Source organism: Protomyctophum parallelum (assembly GCF_964188405.1).
Source record: "Protomyctophum parallelum genome assembly, chromosome: 8".
Classification (NCBI taxonomy): Eukaryota; Metazoa; Chordata; class Actinopteri; order Myctophiformes; family Myctophidae; genus Protomyctophum; species Protomyctophum parallelum.
The window spans coordinates 40,073,092-40,087,103 of NC_139703.1; the positions used below are offsets into that span (position 1 = coordinate 40,073,092).

The 14,012-nt window shown below is 40.5% G+C and overlaps 1 protein-coding gene and 1 long non-coding RNA gene across 2 annotated transcripts in view; both read right to left on the minus strand.

Annotated features, from left to right (window-relative positions):
- Window positions 1-14,012, minus strand: part of LOC310863619 (uncharacterized protein) — a 265,965-nt gene that overhangs the window by 196,913 nt on the left and 55,040 nt on the right. The window lies entirely within an intron of this gene.
- LOC310862675 lies at window positions 10,300-13,700 on the minus strand. Its single transcript, XR_014569597.1, has 2 exons — window positions 13,616-13,700; window positions 10,300-13,570 (listed from the first exon to the last, which is right to left on the minus strand). It is a non-coding gene; the product is annotated as an uncharacterized lncRNA (long non-coding RNA).

A 14,012-nucleotide genomic window follows, 5' to 3' on the forward strand; every position in this document is an offset into this window, starting at 1 on the left:
AGCCCATCTCAGACGGTATACTATAGCATGCCGTTTCATCATTTTTGAGGATTTGAAAAAAAGACGAAAATCACTCGAGACAATTGACCATAGCCCATGGTCTCGGAGTGATTTTTGTCTGTTTTTTAAAATCCTCGTTTTTCATCATTTTTGACCATGGGCTGTAGCCCATCTCAGACGGCATACTATATAGCATGCCGTTTTTCATCATTTTTGAGGATTTGAAAAAAAAGACGAAAATCACTCGAGACACTGGACTATAGGCCATGGTCTCGGAATGATTTTCGTCATTTCTTCAAATCCTCAACAATTCACGGCATTCTATATAAGCCGTGAAAAACGAAAAAAAGACGCAAATCACTCCGAGACCATGGGCTATAGTCCATTGTCTCGAGTGATTTTCGACCTTGAACAGTATAAATGACTGTCACCAGCATCAATGACCTTGACCAGTATAGATGACCTTCATAAGACTATGCCCTCCGAGACCATGGACTATAGCTGTATTTGGGTAAAGTGGTGATAAGATAAGAACACATTGAGCTGTATTTGGGTAAAGTGATAATATAAGAAGTATCTCACAATGTATAAAGTTCCCAAACCAACTATGATGAGTCAGTTTTGTGTTGCTCATAAAACATCACTTCATCACCAACTTTTGCAGCAGAAATATACGTGTGAAAACTTTCTCAAACTAAAATAAGAGACGTTCTAATTTTGTTCTGGGTCTAGTGAACAGAAATCATATGGAATAAATAGACTTGGGAACCTAACTTTAGGGAGTACAAACACAGTAGAGAACCTTGGGGCTATCATCTATGAAAAGGCAACATAAGGCAGCGGAATTTTTAAATAAACCATGTAAATACAACAAATTGAGCAGAGCATTGCAGGGACTTGAACCCCGTTCTGGTAAACCAGGAGTACCACACCAGTGCCTTAGTTTGTTTTGTTGTAATTTACAGGTCCATTATTTTCATCTTGTTCTCAAATCCTGCAAAATCATGAAAAACGTCATGCAGTCTGAAACCATGGACTATAGCAGGGGTCCTCAACTAGAAATGATGAAGGTCCACAAATATTTTTTTGAATAAGACCGAGGTCTGGTCCCATGCGCAGCGTCCATCGGAGAGCGGGGCTCTATGCCCGTTTAGTATGGTCAAGCCAAGCTTATACAAATCAGATCCCCTTCCAACCAACCAATAATAGGGTGCAGAGTGCAGGCCCGGAGTGGAACTCCAAATCCAAATCACACTGCGTGCGCCAGAATTTTGGGGGCCCTCCGGGGACATTTCGGGGGCCTCAAATTAATGAATATTAAACTAGAAACAACATTTCAAGACAATTTACTGGGTGCCTGCAGCTCGCCAAGTCTGTGCAGCATTTGAGCCACGGACCACCATTTGATGACATTTAGCCACTCAGACCCTGTAAGGGTCCATTTGGTTACATGTAAGCTTTCAATGGGGTATTTCTGTCTAAGTTTATTGCGAATTACGTTGCCACCAACATTCTAATGCTAACATGTTAATACTAACATGTTAACATGCTAATGCTAACATGTTAGCATGCTAATGCTAACATGCTAATGCTAACATGCTAACATGTTAATGCTAACATGCTAACATGTTAATGCTAACATATGAACATGTTAATGCTAACATATGAACATGTTAATGCTAACATGCTAACATGTTAAAACATGTTAACATGATAATGATAATATGCTAATGCTAACATGGTATCATGCTAATGCTAACATGCTAGCATGCTAACATGATAATGCTAACATGCTATCATGCTAACATGATAATGCTAACATGCTATCATGCTAACATGTTAATGCTCACATGCTAACATGTTAATGCTAACATGCTAATGCTAACATGCTAATGCTAACAAGCTAACATGCTAATACTAACATGCCAAGATGTCTGAGCTGTAAGGGGTGGGCTTAAGCAATTAAGCAATTACAGCGTGCTCCTATTGGTGGTGTATGTCCATGGAGCAAGTTTCAAGACTGTAGCATGCTGCAAACAAAATATATAGCTGTGTAAAGGCCAGCCAATAGGAAGACAGAGGGGCTGGGCTTAAGTAATTAAGCAATTACAGCGTGCTCCTATTGGTGGTCTAAGTCCATGGAGCAAGTTTCAAGACTGTAGCATGCTGCAAACAAAATATATAGCTGTGTAAAGGCCAGCCAATAGGAAGACAGCGGGGCTGGGCTTAAGTAATTAAGCAATTACAGCATGCTCCTATTGGTGGTCTAAGTCCATGGAGCAAGTTTCAAGACTGTAGCATGCTGCAAACAAAATATATAGCTGTGTAAAGGCCAGCCAATAGGAAGACAGAGGGGCTGGGCTTAAGTAATTAAGCAATTACAGCGTGCTCCTATTGGTGGTCTAAGTCCATGGAGCAAGTTTCAAGACTGTAGCATGTTGCAAACAAAAGTTATAGCTGTGTAAAGGCCAGCCAATAGGAATACAGAGGGGCGGGGCTTAAGCAATTAAGCCATTACAAGCCTGTTCCTCTTGATGGTCTACGTCCATGAACCAAAGTTCGAGGTTGTAGCATGTTGTAAACAAAAGTTAGAGCTGTGTAAAGGCCAGCCAATAGGAAGACATAGGGGCGGGAATTAAGTAATTACAGCGTGCTCCTATTGGGGTCTAAGTCCATGTAACAAAGTTTGAGGCTGTAGCATGCTGCAAGCAAAAATTAGAGCTGTGTAAAGGCCAGCCAATAGGAAGAGGGTGTGTGTGTGTGTCCATTTGGTTTAGCTCAGGGGGGGGGCGGCCCGGTTCTGGCGAGCCACCCCGTGTCTGAAACGGTTGAGAAATGACAGAGTTACGTGTTTCCCCGATTTTCTCCATTGACTTTCAATGTGTGCATGTTCGTGCACGCGTGTGAGAGAGGTGGTCAACTTGACCATGAATCATTAACAAAGTATAATTTTCACCTGGGCTACTCTATGCAAATGCAACCACTATTGAAAGTTAAAAGCACACTGTCTCAATGAGTTTCAATTCAATTCAATCTTTATTGCAGACTCAGGGGAATCCATATCACAGTACAGAATAACAATACAATAGATAAGTAAAAATATAGAAATAAATAAAAATAAAAAGAGTTCCACCATGTTCAGTTTCGAACATACAGACACGTTTGCCAATGGTTCCACAGTCTGGAGGAGAACCTGACAGAACTTCGTATTGGGTTAGTAATGACATCAATGATGTCATTTAATGACTCAGATACTCTGCACATAAATCTATACATGAGATTGTGTAGCACAGCAGAGCAGGTGGGGACCCAACACTGACGAACATTTGGCTTGCACTGGACTGTACTGAGCACATGCTAAATCTTCTACACAGCATGTTTCCTTGCGCATACAGCTTCCGACGCTGTCTATATGTCCTTGAGAGAACGTATGTCTGAAAAAATTGCTCTATCGCAAAAAGTAAGTCGAATGAGATTTTTGTTTTCGCCGTGAGTGACCCGAGACATTGAGGTACGTGGTTATAAGAGAGAGTTAAGAATAGTGTTTGTGATGACTCATTCAGGCAGTTAACATGGAGTTTTATGACATTATGATGGTACACCTGTCGCTTTCAGGGCTGTAGTTCACATACTGTATGGGCTGTGGTTGTGACATTGGGTGAAAGAGGACGAGTGTGGCCACAAAATTACCGAAACCATTGCGTGTAAAGTGAATATTTTGGCCGTGAGGACGATTTGTTCTGAGAATTTCGGTACAGTCTTCACAGTGGCTTCTCACTTTGACCCTGTCTCTCTTTGGGCGTGCGACACTCTGAGTCGAAATTATTGCTCAGGTTGAACTGCGATAGCGGGCAAACTGTGCAAAGTATTCAAATTCCGTCTGAACCACGACAAAGTCGATGGCCTCGTGTGCCGTTTAAAATCGTGTTTCTACGTAACAGTATGCCAGAGCAATGTGGGATATGTGGCTCCAAAGTAACGTGTCGTTTTCCGTTTTTAACCGCGTTTACCCATTGACCTTTAATGGGGATTTTTCGCGTCGTTTATTGCAGATTTCAACCTGTGTTTCTGCCATTGCATGGCAGGCACCCAGAATGAAAACCTCTGTAGTAACGAGGAAACCCTATACTAGGGTCCAAGAACCATGTGATCAGAACCATCACTGGCCTCTCTACATTGGCTCCCGGTTAAACACAGAGCATAAAGCTCACAATGGCCAGGCACCACAATATCTCAAAGAACTCATTGATCCCTACAATCTTAACAGAACAGTGTGTTCTTAGTTTACAAAAATGTTTAGTCCTGAATATCAAAAGGAGGCACAGGGTGTTTAAGTCTTCTCCCGGCATCTGTCCTCAGGGGGTGACACGCACTGCACAGTCAATACTAGGTTAAAAACCTCTATGACAGGTCACCCGAAGTAAAAAGGGTGAGAAGAGAACGCCTCCGCCCAACCCCTCGGCGTGGTCACGCCGCCGGGGCGAGTTAATTGCACAACCAAACACTGTTATATAGTGTACACGTAAGAGGCTAGTATTTTATAGAGAAAGGTTTTATTATGTGAAGGGAGTTTAATTGTGTTTAAGTGCTTTGCATATACACTGACACGAAACAAGACAGGAACGCCCAAAAACGTCACATCCGGTTTTTTACCCTGGGCAGAATTTTCTATGGCTGCCAATGCAACTTTTTCCAATCCTTAATCACATACGGACAAACATCTATGCCGATAATATCTAACTTGCGGAGGTAACGTGCCTTGTACACGGGCAACAGATCTTTCAACGTATGGCATTGCAAATACGTTTGATAATCGCTACTCTGCGCAATATTGTTTTGGAAATGCCGCAAATTGCATTGCAGTGAACGAGAGCAAATCACAACTTACCCTGGGGGTGGTGACTCCGCCCTGAATACGCGTTGTCGTGTCAGTGTATATGAAATGTCTTGTCGTAGTTTACCGTTTTGCGTCATTCTGTTGTTCTATAACCCACTAGTATTTACTTTAATAAAGTTTGTTATACATGTAAAACCCTTGTCTGTGGTCCTTCCAGGTTCGGACATGACTACAGTTTGTAGTAAATATAGTAAACCAAGTAATTTTAAAACAAAATTTAGACTTACATTTTTATATAGAAAGAAATGTTTAGGCATTTTGAGCAAAGATCCCGGGAGGAGAGATACAATGCAGATACAAAAGTCAGAATACGAAAGTGAGGCAAGAGGAGACACATGGGTAGGGATGGAGCTTGTTAATTTTTATTGATAACGATCAGCCCACTATCGAGCAATTTCTATTATTTTGTGGAAAGACTGGAGACAATAAACTCTGAACAGAACCAGTATCTTATACTAGGGCAGACGGAAGGCAATTGACCTTTTTACCAATAAAATATTAAAGAAACTGTTAACAGGTTAATATATGTTCCGTCACTTTAAAAGCGTAATTGTGTTTACCCGGATAGTGCCGTTAGGCATTTATTGATCGCCTCATGTCTTGATTATTTAAACATGACCGGGCCACTATACCGCTATGCTCAATAACAAGCTCGATAAGCCCAAAGCTTATTGATAACGGGTACTCAATAAGCTTATCGGATTTTTTCAGGTATCGAGCTACATCCCTAGTCCCTACACATGGGTATCAACATGTTATTGCTCACGGTTCATGAGCTATGCCCGTTTAAAGTTTGAGGCCCTCATTTATCAATCGAGTGTAAAATCTGCCACAGATTCGAGTGCAGGTTTCGTAGTACACCCACGTCGCCACAGCATTTATAAAGTGATCACAAACAGCTGATCCTTCCTTAATTTTGTTCTCACGTTAATAAATGTCACGGCTGAATTTGATCTGGCACGCCCTAAGAAATCAAGCCTCGCCCTTGTTTTTGCGACCTGAACCACTGCTATACGATCTGGAAACCATGGTTACCGTGCCTTTCTGCCCGCCTCACCCCCCTCTCTCACACACACACACACACACACACACAGACGCACACACGCTGCACGCACACGCAACTTGCAAGTCCAACTAACTGGTGTGTTGTTAAATAAATAAACAACGAACACCTGCATGAATTAAATAAAGTTGTAGGCCTACCCTGTTTCCCTCTCACCTCGCTTGCCTTGCTGTCATGCACGCACGCACCTACATGACACATTAAATAAAGCTGTCTGTTTCTCCTCTCGCTTCGCTTCCCTTGCTGCCCGCCTCACCCCCCGCACGCACGCACGCACGCACATATCGCTATTTGCAAGCAACTGTCTCTCTCTATCACAGTGGTCCGTCCGTGACCAACTGACCAAGTGACCATGCACGTTCGACAGTCTATTTAGATTGCCTCGCAGTCGTTAGTCACTGCAGTGGCCAGGCTGTCAACTGTCATTATATGAATGTGCAGCCAAAACCGTATATAGCCTCATGTGTGGCTGGTGGTGGGCTAATATACCTATATCTCCGATGCAGTTCCCACTTGCGCTGGCAGCCTGGCACGGTACATTTGGCATTGAGCGACGCGTCTGGTTTATTATATTGCACATACCGTAAGAAAGACATCGGCCTGCTGTAGATTAGGCTACAGTAGGCTTATACCACGTTGGGACTCTCCGCAGCTGAGCTGCAGCACTGCTGCACTATACTCTCCAACGTCCCGTCATGGAAATATTTCAGCACAGACAGCCCAAATCCTCGCATGTATGCGCTCATGCAAAACACTGTTTAAATGGCTTAAGCATCTCTTGCAACATTGTTTTTAATTGCGCGATTTTATCTCCTACTAATTTCATATGACACACGTATTCCTTAACATTTTTATTTATTTATTTTTTACATGTAGCCCATATACATTATACATACCTTTTATATAAACATTTTAGGAGTGAATACATATATGTTTAGATGCCTGTGACAGCCTCTCAGCAGTTCAGACAAGGCTGCTCCGCTTGTGTAAGACAGAAAAACAGCGTACGGCAGCTGCCGAGTAGACGTGGGTTTTGAACGTTGTCACGTTCAATTTCAAGCTTTGCCGGAAATGTTAAATGCCGAAAATGTCGGTAATTTCGGCGTGCGCCCATATTTTGGCGTACGCACGGTTGATAAATGAGGGCCTGAATTTTCAGTTGAGTGCTATAGCGCCACCCATCGGCCAATAGTTGTGGGCTTCGCGTCCTCACCGTTTGGCATTGCCCTCTAGGTTGTCCCGATCAGATGGGGTGATCGGAAATCAGGGCCAAACGTCATTTTCAAATGATTGGAATTGAGAGCCCCCCCCCCCAAAAAAAAGAATCACACCCGTGTGAACCGAGTGGTGCAACTTCCCTCTCCCACCCTCTCTCATTAGCAGGAAACAGCACTGTCTCTCTCCGTTTCTGCATGGCACAACAGCGCCCCTACTGGTGCTCATTAACGTCACATAGGTTACCCACACAGGTGAACACAGACATTGCTGTTCCTTAGAGTGGTTGCACCACTGAAAATAGCAGATCTACAATCTCACAATGCATTGCATCACAATGCAGTGTGAGATTGTAGATCAGCTACTTCCAAATGACCAAAATGTGGTTGTAGCCCAGTGGTAAATGTAGCCAAAAGGATATATATTTTTAAATAATCCAAATCTACAAAACTAGTAAAGTGTCCAAATAATAGAATATAAAGTACAATATATATTGTCCACAGTACTTCAGTAGATGTAATTATTTACCTTCTACCCGTTTTAGTTTATTTGTTTGTGTCTCAAAAAGTACCAACACATTCCTCATATTGTTGTCCTTTTAGAGTCACAATAAACAACCAACAGTCCTTCTAGCAATACTACTGTTTAAACAATAACAGAGTTAACGTTGGCTAGCCCCGCCTACTGTATCCGGACCTAGACCGTCGGTCATTGATCCGTCAGAGTGAATGGTTCACAGCTGTGTGGATTTACAAGCCGCACGCACGCACGCACGCACGCACACACACACACACACACACACACACACACACACACACACACACACACACACACACACACACACACACACACACACACACACACACAGACAGACAGACAGACAGACAGACAGACAGACAGACAGACAGACAGACAGACAGACAGACAGACAGACAGACAGACAGACAGACAGACAGACAGACAGACAGACAGACAGACAGACAGACAGACAGACAGACAGACAGACAGACAGACAGACAGACAGACAGACAGACAGACAGACAGACATTGTATACATTATATAAGTTGTGGGTCCTTGACAAAGACCCACAAATTATATAATATGAAAAGGTTTGTCAAGAACTGCTGCATCCATAATAATATTCAGACACATGCAGTGTCTGCTGGTGAACACTAGGGGCGCGTTCGGAAATAGCGCACTGAGCCCACTGTGCAATGCAAACTAATAGGCGAGTGTGCTCCGGTGTGGTATTTCCGAACGCGCCCTAGATGGCAGTTTCACCTGCTCTCTCTCTCTCTCTCTCTAGAAGTGTATATTTGTATGTCTCTAAATGTTATGATGAATTGAACAAGGTAAACAAGTCTAGTGCTTTATTGGTCGTCCACTCACAGTTTGTATTGAGTTGTGCTTGAAATGTTCTGTAATTCTGCAAACTGTTAATACATACTTCAATCAATCAATCAATCAATCAATATCAATCACAGGCCACCAACACGTATGAATGAGTACGAATGAGTTGTCGTTGGATAAGATGTTGTCTACAATTCCATGCTGTGATGATTTTATTTTATTCGCGTTAAAATGTTCATTCTGTAATACTATATATATTCAAAGATTTGAGGCGCATTTTCACGATTTTTCAAAAATAGCAGACCTACAAGTTCATAGCGCGGCACTCGGTGCCGCGCTATGAGCTTGTAGATCTTCTATTTTTCAATAGCTAAAGTATAACATAATGCTTTAAAACACCAAAAGGGGTTCTCGCCCAGAATGGGTTTTTAACATGTTATTGTATTTTGTTTGTCCAATTCACGACCTTTTGTAGATCTGTTATTGCACTGTGACTTTATAGATCTGTTATTTTGAATATGTGTAATATACATTTCAATGGAACATTCTGCATAATGTTGTCTACTTTTCCTTTTGGTATACTTTAAGTATAGGCCTACATTTGGGGGCACGGTGGCACATGCAGTCGGCAGTGCTGTCGCCTCACAGCTAGAACTAGAAGGTCCTTGGTTCGATTCCCGCTGGAGAAGCTGGGAGGGCAGGGTTTGCAAAAAGGCCTTTCTGTGTGGAGTTTGCATGTTCTCCCCGTGTCCACTAGGATAGGTACCCTCACATGTTCTCCCCATGTCCCTATAGGGTAAATAACTCCAGCATGTGTGCCCACAGTAAGCTGAATTATAAAAAGTGTGAATGGAGTTTCTAGGTGAAAGTGACTTTTTGACGTGCCTATAGAGCTGCCATTGAGCCCCATTATAAATGTCTCAAATTTGAAAGCACTATATTTCTAAAACTATGAAACATTTCAAAGATTCCTTTTCAGGCAAACATGTCCACCGTAAGATATGAACCTAAAAAGGTTTGAATGGGGTTTCTAGGTGTAAATATGTAGGACTAGTAGCATGCCAAAGTTTGTGCTATATTGCCATTGAGAATGCATTGGGCGTTTAAATTAAATAATTTCTAAAACATTTCAAAGATTGCTTTTCAGGCAAACATGTTAGATGAACATTTTAAAGTTTGACTTATTCTCATACACAATTTCAGTTTAAGGGAGAACAGTTAACATTTAAGGGTCCCAGTCTTTTGGTATGACCCAGCCGGGGAACGAACCCCTGACCTCCCAGTTTCAGGGCGGACAATCTAACCACAAGGCTACTGTCTGGCAGTTGATACAATCATCAGGATTCACCACTGGACCATTCTCACATGTCCCAGGAATGAGCAAAGGAGTAGATCCCAGCACCATTTTTATTTTATTTTTTGAGTGGCGCAACCACTCCAAGGAACAGCAATGTCCGTGTTCACCTACAGTATGTGGCCATGAGCACCAGTATATGACTATGAGTACCAGTAGGGGCGCTGTTGTGCCAGAAACAGAGATAGTATTAGTGCTGCACTGTTGCCTGCTAATGAGAGAGAGGAGAGGAGGGGGGGAGGAGGAGAAGAGTGCACCACTCAGTTCACTCTGGTGTGATTTTTAGGAATATGTTTTACTATAATACCCACATTTTTCACTGATGTTGTCCCATTACTAGCTACCCCGCATTAAATTAGTTTTTCCTATTTTTCATTTCAATTTGTTGAAATATTAAAGAAAAGAGTACCTCAAATCGATGAGCATAATGATTTATTTTATTTATTTTTAAGTTTGTTCATTCCATCATTTGTTTCTTTTACTAAACATTGATTGAGACCCTCGGAAAATCCATAACCGTAAAATCTCCACTTTAAATTATGAACTTAAAAAAAAAGAAAAGAAAAAAAGAAAGAAAAACTCTAAAAGAACATCCTTGTGTTATGAAGTGATCAGCTCACGTGTGCATAGATGGGTTCATTTGGTTAACAACAATAAGACAATAATAATACAGTTCGTATTGATAAGAGTTGGTATATTATAATAATAATAATACCGTTGGTATTATTAAGAACAAAATCATTCACAACGTAGGTAAATGTTGAGTAAACATAAAATCAGGCAATAATGAAACGTCATCATACACAGAACAGACCCTGTGTTCATGTATATATAATATATATTTTTATATATAAGCTTTTCACAGTATTTCAACAACTCTAAACAAATCCCATGGTTTTGAGACCAAAAAGGGATCTACATAAGAGAAAAATAATAATACTAATAATAGTACAAATATATTGAGATTAGGGAGGTTGTAAGGACCTATAGGCCTACATATTAATATGTAATACATATTAATATGTATAGTTTGACAAAATGGTGTCATTTTGAGACGTACCCGAGAACATTTACTGCTTTACATTTACTTAAGTGCTGTAATTTCTACTCTACTTGAGTTTTTAACATTCTCCCAATACTGTATGCTTCTGCAAATAAGTGTACTTTTTACTCCACTACAATCATTTTAAAAAGTTTACTTAAAAGTTACTTTGTAGATTTTTCTTTTACTAATTATTTTGATAACATACTTTAACCAATTAGGTCCAATTGAGCCCTGTTAATAGCCAATCTACAAGACAAGCTCAGCATTGTGAGGTCGAGACAAATTAGTAAAACAAAAAGAAATTTATTAATTAATTAATTCATATTTCGATGCCACTACTTTTACTCAAATAACATTTTCATCACAGGCCTTTTACTTGTGACAGAGTGTATATATATATATATATATATATATATATATATATAGTACTGCGTTTAAGTGCTTGGAAAAACAAAAAGCTCCAGTCGTCCACTATCCGGAACGCGATTGGCTGGACATAATGCAACGTCAAGACACCTGATTGGCTAACATCTGACGTACTGTATGGTATACGCGAATAGGGTTAATTGGGATCATAATTATGAACTGGACGAACCGAACCCAAACACGGAGGAAGCAGAGATCAGTTCCATCACATTTGAAAGAGTTTGTGGAACCAGTTTTGCACACTGTCAGAGCTGACATGTGGATTCATGTCTGCTATGTCTAAAACCGAGAGAGAGAGAGTGTGTAAGTTTTACACTCCCTCAAGAGTTACAATTAACCGAGACGGTCCCTGGACCTCAGTTTGAGAACCACTACAATATGTACGCGATGCTGTCCGTATACGATTACATTTGTGTTTATACAAAATATGAAGACCAAAATGATATATTATGTATGATTCGATTCTTATGTTTTAGCCACACTTAAACAACGTTTTTGAGCGGTGTCCCTCAGGGCTCTTAATTGGATTGGGGTTGCAATAGTTAATCAAACTAATCAATTAAATTGATTATAAAAACATTATCAATTTTAATTAAATAATAATAAATCAACAGCAAAAAGGGCAACACATGTTCAATCTATGAGATTATAGATCGGCTATTTTCGCACATCATTGCACAAACAGCATACAACATTGCATCGATATAGCCTATATATTTCCGGTTCACACAGAACCAGGCTTTCCTCCGACGTGGAAAGCCCTGGCGACGAGAGGTTAGTACGAGGGGCTCTAGTATTTCCCTCTACACCAAATCTCCTCGCCCGAAAATAGCTGATCTTGTTGAGTGTACCAGAATAGGTACGGCAGGGTTCAATTGGTAAAAGCAACCGCCAGTCGAGCCTTTGAGCTTTTCAAATTTTTAGCTTAATAGCCCAGAAAATGTTACAACATAAAGCGCTGGCTTGGCCCCAGGGGTCTTCAACATTTGTTAGGCCAACGACCCCTTAGCAGAGAGAGAAATGAGGCAATATGATGAGACGATAATTATGTGGGACCCCCGCTAACTGATGAGACAATAATAGTGGGGGTCCCCGGGTACACTGTTTGACAGCACTATCATCAGTGATGCAAATTAGTTTTTTGTTGCTTTGTTTTACACACAATCTCTTCTATGTATGTATTTTTGGACGTTTTTAACCACTTGAACCCTCAATACTTTGTAAACTTGACCTTTTAGCTTGTAGATCTGCATTTGTTTTGTTTTTTTGTTTTGGCTTTAACTTTTGTTTTAGCTTTTTTAAAGCTAGTAGAAATCTCACAACTGAAAACTGTTGCTATAGGCCAACTCCCCAAATCTATGATTTAGTGAAGTCTGTTGAACATTTCCCAGACACGGGTTCTGTGTTAGTTTGAGTAAATCGATTTATCTGATTAACCACTTGACCCTGTATTATTAGTGACCATAGCCAATCTACTAGCTCAAAACAAGCTTGCAGGTTTGCTATTTTCACTATTTGAAACATTATCGTTCGTTAATCACAATCGAGGCAAAAGTTTGAAAATATTGATTTGAAGTCGTATGGCCCGGTCGTATACAGCCCTATACAGCAATATGTAGACTTATAAATGTTCCGTTCTCTCACACACACACACACACACACACACACACACACACACACACACACACACACACACACACACACACACACACACACACACACACACACACACACACACACACACACACACACACACACACACACACACACACACACACAGAATATCACAAGATCCGAGGCTTTAATTAACCTTTTGCATTCATGAAATATCCCAGACCATTATGGAAGACACCTCAGTCTGAACATGATTTCACCAATTCAAGCAATAGTATTCTATTGAATAGAATATGTATTCTATTGCTAGTTTAGTTTGACCCATTCTAATACTCTTTAAATCAGAGTAAGAAAAAGAAGAAAAAAAATAGAAAAAAAAGACTGAAATCAGTCTGGCGAGTGAGAACTTTAATCCAAGTACTGTACATAAAACAGTGGTTCTCCAACTTTTTTTTTAATTTTAAGGACCTCCCATAAATAAACGTACAGGTTACACACATAACTGTCCATTTGAAACAACTCTTAACCCATTTAGGCCTGACGTAGAAATAAAAAAAGTCTTCTGAATCCTGACAGTTTTCTGAAATACCTATGTTTCTATATCACTCAATATTTCATGTCAAGGACTCCAAACATTATATGTAATTGACCGCCGACCCCCCTATCTGAAAATATGTTGTTCCAGGGGCACCCCCAGAAGCAAAAGATTTTAGTTAAAACCGGTCGCTCTGAAAGTTTGCGCCACATTTTCACGATTTTTTCAAAAATAGCAGACCTACAAGCTCGTAAGAGCTTGTAGATCTGCTATTTTTCAATAGTTAAAGTTTTAAATATAGCTTTAATTTGCTTAAAACAGAAAGCAATTTTGAGAAACCTTTTTAAGCCGCTGTTTTCAAGTAGCCCAGTTCAAACTAGACCCACCCCCCCACCGCGATAAACACTAATAATTTGTGTTTGCCTCTTTCATAGGCAATATTATATTTCAATGTCTGGTTAATGTTTCTATTCTTTTAAAACATTTAGGACTGAGGCCCGATTCTTATAAAC